The 10,011-nt window shown below is 38.2% G+C and overlaps 1 non-coding gene across 1 annotated transcript; it reads left to right on the top strand.

The window, feature by feature from the left end:
• The first annotated feature begins 388 nt into the window (after positions 1-388).
• On the top strand, positions 389-461 carry Trnav-uac. Its single transcript has one exon. It is a non-coding gene; the product is annotated as a tRNA-Val (tRNA).
• Positions 462-10,011: the final 9,550 nt, after the last annotated feature.

Genomic DNA, 10,011 nt, shown 5'->3' with positions numbered 1-10,011 from the left:
GTTAGATTAATCCGTAAATCTTGAGGGATAAACATGAGATTTTCTCATCAGTATAACGAACTTACAGGATTTTAAAATGATCGTGATGTTGAAATCTAGCTCATCTCGACTGACTTTTACTCACTCAGAATCTTCCCCAATGGCTTCTTTAATGTATCAAATCCTCTTGACCTGGACCACAGTCTATCCTTAAAGTTTTTAAAGACTTAAAAATCTGTCAAAACTCAATATAATTATGTCTTCACTCATACATGAGATTTGAGCATGGATTCTTTGAGAAGATCTGAGCGGTGTCTGCGTCCATGCGTACGCAGGAGCAGGGATTCCACAGGTACGAGAGGCGGATTTTATTGATTTTAAGGATGCTGTTCCACCCTAGCATCTCGTCGTCCCCGTGGTGTAGTGGTTATCACGTCTGCTTTACGCGCAGAAGGTCCCCGGTTCGAGCCCGGGCGGGGACTACCTTTTTGCATCCTGATACTTAGGCAATGTGTTCACACTTTTTAAAGAGTATTGCCATATTTTTTGTGGTTTCAAAGTCACTTTTTACGCCTTAAAATCATTTAAGTTCTATTTTTGGTTTCAATAGTCTTGCAACACTACAACTTTAACTCTTATGAATATTTCAAATTAGGGTTTACTGATGGCACTGAAAATTATCACAGTGATATAGAACCATCATGGTTAGAAAGCAATATAATTCAGTATTCATCCATGCCTTAAAAAGAGCAAGTTCACTCACTAATAACTAAAAACGCCAAAATAATGACCCGAAAATTATCAATAAAGACGGTAGACCATTGACGGTTATACTTTCGAGTAATATGCCGCACACAGAAGCTTTCGGAATAAATTAAGGTGCATTTTACGCTCACTAAACTCAAGTAAAATAAATCTAGCATTATTTCCTGAAATATTTCCTTCTATAGCAACTTATAATTATTAATTATATCCTGCATGTCAGTATATGCCGAAGGATGTACCGAAGAGTTGACAAACCAGTAATTGGCAATAATCTTCAACGTATTACGTAAAATCGCATCAACCAAAATTGGAATTAAAAAGACAAACCAAGCTTTACAAGATATTAAATACCTCATGAAGTACAAACAAGTAAACTAAGCAGTAAGGTTAGGATTTTGGTTTCTTAGATTTGACTGGAGATGGCGAGATAAGTTTTGCGTAAGATAAACGAGAAGGCACTCGGCTCAAGAAGGTGATATAGTAAGGGTAAATAGAAATATAAAATCTGTAATGCTCCACAAAGATAGAATAACATAATAAGAGCAATGATGTAGAAGTAAGGGAAGAAATACTGTGGACAGAATGTGCAAGTAAGCGCGGGACATGCCACTTAGGACTATTAAAAGAAACGAAATGAAAAGGACTAAAAGAAAGGAGTAAAATTCATAATTCATTCCAGCATTTCATAAATTATACAGCGACTGGACCAAAAGATGTGAAAATGTTTAGTGACAAAGAGCATAGCACCATTTCTCATGGTTACCAATCTTACGGAAACTTGTCCAAAAACCAAGTGGACCCAGAAAAATAGCAATGCTGAACTAAAGTAACAATGGAATATTGAGATACTACGGGTTATGAAAAAAAATTGGATTTCATTTGAACATTTTGATAATCTTAAAACGGGTTGCAGAACCTGGAATCCCATAATAGTCATTAACACCGCCATGGAAACATAATTTCACTATATACCAAGAGCTTGATGCTATTGGTCAGCTCAAAGAAATGGAAAGACATTTTTATGCACAATACTTCTCTACTGGATTTGTTTACCACCCACCCCTTTCAACCTTTCTTTAGAAACCACTTGGAATGGTTTCATTTTTTCAAAATAAGTTAAATTTTTATCATTAGTTACGACCAACAAGCAATCGTCACTGAGCTAAAGTAATCTCCTTTCTAGCCATAACTGGAATACGTTTGCATGAAGGAATTCCTTTAAAAGCTTTTATACAATGCAACTACACGACGCAAAGACAAAGATAAAGGTATCGCAGTTTAAGAGAGAATGAAAATTGAAAGGAACCAAGTTCCAGTACCTAATGCATCATGAACTTACACTAATCAAAGATGCAATGGAATTCAATAGATTTAATAACAAAGGGTCAGCCAAAATTGGTGCATCTCACAGGAAGCACACAAACCCTATTTATTGCCATATTCAAACGCATACTCAGCTAAAGTCATGGAGTCAACTTGGGCAAATACAGGACGGTGAAGTGAACCCCGCTTTACCAGAGGTACATTCATTTCTTTACCTCGCTGACACATTTAGACCTATAATCCCTCCGTCTTACAACCTATTCCATTTTTTGGACCATTCCCGGATTATATTAATCTCCTTTTTCCTCCCTTAACGTTCGCAATACGACATGGCGGCGAAACAAATCGCTCAGGCAGGCGGCGAGGAAAAACTTATCGAGACTCCACCAACCCCGTGAAGGGTAGCATAAGGGAACATGAGTTATCTCGACCTGGGATGAAGCCCTCGACTTAACACAAATCAGCAAGGTTTGGCAAAGCGAAGGAGGGAGAAGAGAGGGGTTGGGGGAATGATGCTCCCAACGGATTACGGAATACATAACTCAACAGTCCTCTCCGCATCGCCCTATTGTTCTCACCAACCCCACCCTCCTTCGGATTCACCCCCTCACGAACTCCCACTCGTATTGTCTCCAAGATAAAGGGTTTCCTCGGGAGGAAGGGGATTCCACACTCCAACGGATACTTGAGGAAGTGCGTTAAGATGGAAAGTGGTCGGGGAAGGGAAGAGAGGAGGAAAAGGTAAGGAAGTGAAAAGTAGTGTGAAGTGTGGGAGGAAAAGGTCTCGAGGGTACGTCGAAGATCGCGACAATGTTATCTTCGAAAGTAAGACATGTATTGCGTTCGCATGCTTTATACTCAGGTAGGAGACCGTACAGGGGCAAAGGTCAAATCAATGGCGTCATTATCAGGCTAAATATGCCACAATTAATACATCTAATTCGGAAACAATGTGGAGTAATGATTACGTGACAGAGCTCTCATCCAAAGTAACGTTGAATGGGGTATAAAATCGTTTCAGGCTTGACTTGGTAGAAGTTCGATACATACATGATAAAATCTACAGATGATAAATTACACACTTAAAAAAACTTAACTTATATATGGTTTCAACATATTATGTCGTTTTCAAGGCGAAGAAATAAACGGGGTAAAAAGACCTTGAAAATGACATGATATGTTGAAACCATGGTTGGTAGTTGAGATTTTTATGAAAGTGTGGAAATTACCATTTGTAGTTTTTATCATGGAGCGTTGAATAGCGTTTCGTGAGAAATACTCCTTCTTTTATTTGTTATAATTTTTTATATTATCCGCATTTTTTAACAAATCAAAAGTAGAATTCTTATGCATAAAAATCTATTTCCATTAATATTTGTTTTCTCAAGCTTCTCCAGAACATCAAGCCTTTGATATTTGGTGAAGTTCCTGTTTTCGTGGTGATGAATGTATATTGGGGGATTCCTGATACTATTACGTGGTTTACGAGTATCAACACTTTCAAATGAAGTCCAACTTTCTCTCAAAACACGTAATATCTCATATTCCATTGTTATCTCAGATCAGCATCGCTATTTTCCTCTGTCCGCTTAACTTTAAGAGCGGTATCCGTACATATTTTTCAAAAGTAAGACCTGTATTGCGTTCGTTGATTTATATTCAAGGAGGGGACCGCGGACGGAGAGGAAAAGGTCAAATACAGGTCGTCGTATTAAGTTTGATATGCCAAGATTAATATGGTAAATTCGAAAAAAATCACATTTGAAAATAATGAGAAGTAATAAATACGTGACAGTGATATCATCGAAAGTAGGACCTCAATCGAGCTTCGTTGATACTACTCCTACTAGAAACCACTACTCTGTAAATATATAACTCTATAATCAATATCAATGTGGATTCAGTTAAAAGTTTCAGTTTTAATGGAACTCAGTCATAAGCAGACTATAAAACAGGAATATTTGAAACTTATCGAAAAAATATATGCGAAAAAGTGTAGAAAAATTATTTTAAATCATTTAAAAGAATTAATGCAAAACGGAGGGAAATTTTCAGTACTAATGAAATTTAGTTATGAGCCCACTTACTGTGAACAGGAATATTCGAAAATTACAGATTATAAAACTCATAAAAATACACGGAAAAACGATTTAAAAACAGTTCAAACCATGGATGCTTTGATTATCCTACATGTAGCTTTACACACCATATTAGTTTGAAGAACACTTTCAAAATATTTAGAAAGTGATGCTATCGTTCAATTTCGCTCGTTTCTGAAATTATATTCAGTTTTTAACTCCCTATAAATGTAAAGACCAAAGTTTGGATAGCTTAATTTCCCCACCCCTATCCATTCCATCCACCAATGCTTTTCTCCGCGTCTCCAATCCGCCATCTCTCCAACGTCTTCGCCCTGCCCTCTGGTGGGACGATGCAATAATATTCGCAGCCCTGCGGGACACCTTGCAGGTTTCACCCCAGCAAGCGAGCGGCGTTACCCTCCGTCTAGACGGAACATTACCTGAAAAGCCACTCGGCATCTCATTCCGATGTCCTTCGCCTCGTCGCTTCTCCCAGCTAGCTCCTCTTCGCTCGTAATACTTCTTTTTTTTGTCCCATGCGCATTCTAGGCGGCCGTTTTGTGTCGCGTCTGCTGTTCTCTTTGAGGACTACGGTTATTTTTTTATTCAACCCCTTTGGATAGGCTGAGGGAGACACGGTTGACTAAATGACTGCTATTGCTGCACCCTTGCCCTAGGTGTCGTTCCGTTTTACTCCCCTATGTTTTTTGTCAATTCATTCTCACTGTAGCAGGAATTATGCGAAAAAAAGATTTCTTCGTACGATGGCGCATAATGTGGGATTTGTTGAAAATTCTTTTCAACCATTCTAATATTAAACAATCTTAACTCCCGTTTATAAATTTATATGAAGTTAAAAACTAATTATAGCCTCTGAAACGAGCAGTATCAATAGATAGATGGCATTACTTTCTCAAGAATTCGTTGTTTTCATTTAAAGTGATATGATGTGTACTGCTGCATGGAAAAAATCATTGAATAATTATTATTTATTTTAAATACCTCACAATGATTTTTCTACGCTGCACTTGGCGCATTTTTATTCTGTAATTTTCGAATGTCTATATTTTCTAAAGTGTGCTTATAACTGCAATCTATTGAAACTGAAAATTTTAAGTGAATCCCCATTGAACTGAACTCTCTACCATTTTTACGCCAATTCATTCACGCAACATCAGGATTCTCCGTAAAAGATTTGTTCGTAGGATAGCGCGTTATGTGGGATTTTTCGAAATTTCTTCTGAAGAAAACTATTCTACTAGCTTCTATTTTTATCACTTGAATATTAAACAATTTTAACTTCCGTCTCTACATTTTTAATAAGTTAAAAACAGAGTATAGCTTCAGAAACTAGCGTTATCAACAGAGCGAAGGTATTAATATCAAGCGATTTAGTCGGTGTTGTTTAAACTGATATGACGTGAAATTTTAAATGGAAGGTACTCATTGAGTTACTTGTTTTCAGTGTCTCAAAATAATTATTCTACACTTTTTCATGAATTTTTCTTCTGTAATTTTCGAATATTCTTGTTCACAATAGGCGTGCTTGTACCTTAATTCCATTGATGCTGAAAATTTTCCTTCACCTAGTATGGCATAACAAATTGTCTTGTTTCACCTGGTGACCTTTGACCACTTCTTTGCATCACTGTACACTTTTCTACAAAGAGAACATAATTGAGGTATATAACAATTTTTTCGCGCAAGAAAGAAGCCTAAAGCGTCAAGGACACGTATGCGAATGAAAAGGGGTAAAAGAATGAATGGAGGGGACAAAGAGGATAAGAAATGGGGATGAAGGAAACGAGAGTAGGAAGTAGAAGCAAAAAAGACGAAGAGTAGGAGGAAGAAGGTGACAAAGAGAGGCAGTAAGAACGTTAAAAGTAAGGGTTTGGAGCACAAAAAATAAAGGATGTGAATGTGAGAGCGATAGAAAGAGAGAAAAGGATAAGGAAGGGGGGGTGTAAAAGGGTCATATCCTCGCCTGAACGACCCTGAGCGATCGCCTCTTCCCGCCATTGCTTTGGAGAAGAGTCCAGGGGACTCCAGGGATAAGGGGATGGCGAGGAAAAGAGGGAGCCATAGGGGAACGCGAGGGAATTGGAGACAAAAGGGGATTGGAAGGCGAAGGGTTAGAAAAGAGATGATTGGGGAGATGGAATCATGGCAAAATGTGCCGGGGGAGAGAAAAAGAAGGCTTGCACTAAAAGGTGAGGAAATTTCTTCAAGGAGAGAGAATCGTGCTTCCAGAGGGAGAAATATGGAATGGACAAATGGATTGATTTAATTTGGTGATTTGATTGTAAATAAAAAATACATTTGGTGGTAAAAAAAAAATTTTATGGTAAATTTGATAAACATCCACCAGATGAAATATGAGGAAAGATGTGACCTTTTTAAAAATTAGGCTAGACTAAAGTAAACTGGCAATGTTAGTGACATTCCACCATTACTTTGCCAATTCCACTATTTTTGTCTCCTTTATTTTCGTAGTATTGGGCGACGAAATTTCCAAAAAACCAAATTAGATTAATCCAAAAAATGGTTGCGTGTTTAGTCCTCTTCGTTGAGTGACGTAGATAGTATCAGAAAGCATAGTAGTAACTAAGAGTAACATTATAAGTGATAGTATGAATTATAAACAAACTAGGCCATAACTAGAGTCAAGTCAATGCAAGAAAATGGTATACCTTGTTTCATGAAGTAATTTCTCTATATATTCCGGCGACAGTGGGAAATAAAAGCCGAACAAGGAATATGATTCATTGATTATTAATTCATTAACCACCTCAGTGAGGCAAATTTTACATAAAAGGGTTCTTGACGGTATACAGATTTTCTAAAGAAGAAGTTTTTGCAAAATAAACAGCATTCTTCTATTACAGATAAATTAATCTTCGGTTCTTAAACACGAATGAAAGTTTAATTTGCCATTTTGACATTGTCTCCGATCTGACTTATGCCATGTAATAAAATCGATGATTATGCACATGAAAGCCTAATTACAAAACAAAACAAGAATGAAATATTAAATAATAAAAAAACAAAAGCGAAGTACGGAGGAAGAAGACCGCCAAAATTAATCAATCGGAAGGCATTGATTAACCAGATTAATGTATACAGATTTACTGAACGACCGTTTTCCTCGTAAGGAAAAGTTCAGGAGGAACTAATAGGCCATAAAAGATCAACGTGCTCCGCCCAGGATGGCAAACTTCTCGGAGACTGAAATACCCCAGACCACAGCCACATACCTTGCTGAGGGAGGGTTCTGAATAATTTTAAAATGTACGGATAAATTGAAATTGGATTGAATGAATGATGCTAATTCATTGTCTTGGGGCTATACCCCTAAAGAACAAGAAATACAATTTTTTGAGCAACGAAAATGGAAAATTATCAATTTTGAAATAACATGGAGAAAAGTGAAATATGAATTAATTCAATTGTCACAATTAAGAGGCTGAATGCAAAGTATTTTTGAAATCATCAACGAAATTCATCTGCATACTTTTTTAAGTTAGCAAAACAAGAACTGCACTAAGATACCATTATTAAATGCGCAAGCTCAACTACAGTACAACAACAAGCCCTTTATATAATGTGGAAAAAACAATAAAAACATTTATTGCTCAGAATGTAATAAAATTATATTATTGTATCTTTAAAATCGCCACATAAGAACAATTTTTTATGTTTTTGGGAAGCGACTTTCAGAGATGATACTGACCATGAAAGAATTTTGGAAATTCATTTTGTTATAACTCGCAAAACAAAGGAGACATTGATTGGAAAATTGGCGAAGTAGGAGTGGAACGTTACGAACAATTAATGTATTCCTATCTAAATACCTGGATTCACACAACCTCTGACATAGAAGAGAAAAATGGAAACGTATTGAGATGAAAAGTCACCTGTGTAAACGCCGGCGTCGATATAAAGCATTTACTCTTGAAACATACATCATGACGAGAGTATATTGACTCATCATTAGGATTGTTTAAGCGAAGCGTAAAGCCATAGCAATAAATCACAATTTATCACTCGAATACAATACTTCGAAGAATATGATGAATGATCGCAGGCTTTCCCGGCGCATAGAATTGTGGAAGGTAGCTCGGACCAGGGTCCAGGTCTCCGTTCCACTGGGTCAGCTTCTCCAACTCCATCTCGGACGAGATGGAAATCCCGAGTAACCTTCCACAACTTCGAAGAATATGTTTCTCTATACAAATAGACCAACGGTAATGTTAAAATCGAATGCAGCGTGTTGTTATTTTAGGGAAGGTAGCTGATTATTTAATTGTTTGTGGAAAAATCCAGTGGTGTCGTGGCAAAATTAGCAATACGGAGACGCACTTTCCTTAATTTTTTTACAAGTGAAATATTACTCTGTAAGTCTTTTTAATTACAAGTTACATCTGCACATTTTAAAATAAATATTTGTTTCTTTTTATGAATGTATATATTAGAAATTTTGAAACACCAGGTTATTTCACTGTTATGGCTTTTTTTAACCAATACCGGAACGGTGTTTACCACTGGAAAATAACCAGTGTATTCGCGGTATATCATAATGATTGTACCATAATTTAAAGTAAATATTTAAAAAACTAAATTCAAGTCCTAGAGAAATAATAAAATCGAAGTTTCTTTAAATGTCAGACGCTTATAATAAATAATTTTCAATGAATACACATACTAAAATGTCATACAGCGGGGAGAAATTTAAAATATGAAGTAACTAAATGGTACGGAGAGAAACATAAAATGATGGTATGGTATTTGAAGGAGGCGACCGACATCTTACATCATTTGCGCCATGAGGGAAGGGGCGGTAAGGAAGGGTGGAGAGAAACCCGGCGTCGGCATTAGCCCGCTCTTAACGAAAGGCGCCAAGGGGACTTACCACTAACGTCACGGTTTAACGTCCCATCCGACGGACGGAGTGTTGTCTTTGAAATGTCCTCCATACAATATTCAAGCAGGGATCGAGCAGTCTCTGCAAATTCTCTGAAACAACCGGGATTTGAACCCGAGCCCACCGGGTGTGGAAGCCAACACTCTAGCCACCACACCAACCCGATACCCTTGATATAAATGGATTGCGTGTGCTTTATCAGAGGGAAAGAAACGTCGGTATGTGTGTGAGGAAGGGTTAAAAATAGGTTTTCATACGCATCCCCGCAGTGGCAACGTCAGGGTTGGATAATATTCGACGCGTGGGGCGCCGAGAAGGAGGGTACAACGAAGCTTGGAAGGAAAGGAACGGGAGGAGAAGGAAGGAGGGGAAAGAGGAGACGGATGAAGGGGAGGGGAAGAGAAACCCCGAGGAAAAGGCAGAAGGAGGAGGAGGAGGAAGATAGGGCATGGAAGCCGAAATATTGACGCGATGACGTCACGCTACACACCCTCCCTTCCTCCAACCCCCTCCACCCATCCCTTAAATATATTTTTTTTCTCTCTCCTCACTAAGGGTCGTCCTCAAACCCCCTTCCCGACAGCCTTTTACCCCTCCGCTCGCGGGAACCCTGGGGATCCCGAATTCTCTTTCCCCTCCGTTCGCCCACCTACCCTCGTGTGGCTGCTTCACTCTCTTCCCTCATCGCGTAGCAACCGGGGACGGCTCCTAAAAGTGTGGGCGCGTTCCACGGGCGTGGGAGAGAAATTTTAAGTAAATTTCCCACGATTAGCGAAGCGAATTCCGTTTTCGTGAAATTTTCAAAATACGAAAAATAAATGTAATCTGACGAAAGCCAACAATTTACGACGCAAACAGTGAATGGTGGTGAAATATTCTCATGTTTGGCACAGGTTTAGGCTGTTTTAGGCCTGAAGGTGGGCATTAAACAGACTTCCACCT

This window comes from Ischnura elegans, chromosome 11 (genome assembly GCF_921293095.1).
Source record: "Ischnura elegans chromosome 11, ioIscEleg1.1, whole genome shotgun sequence".
NCBI lineage: Eukaryota > Metazoa > Arthropoda > Insecta > Odonata > Coenagrionidae > Ischnura > Ischnura elegans.
This window is presented reverse-complemented; position numbering and strand designations above follow the sequence as displayed.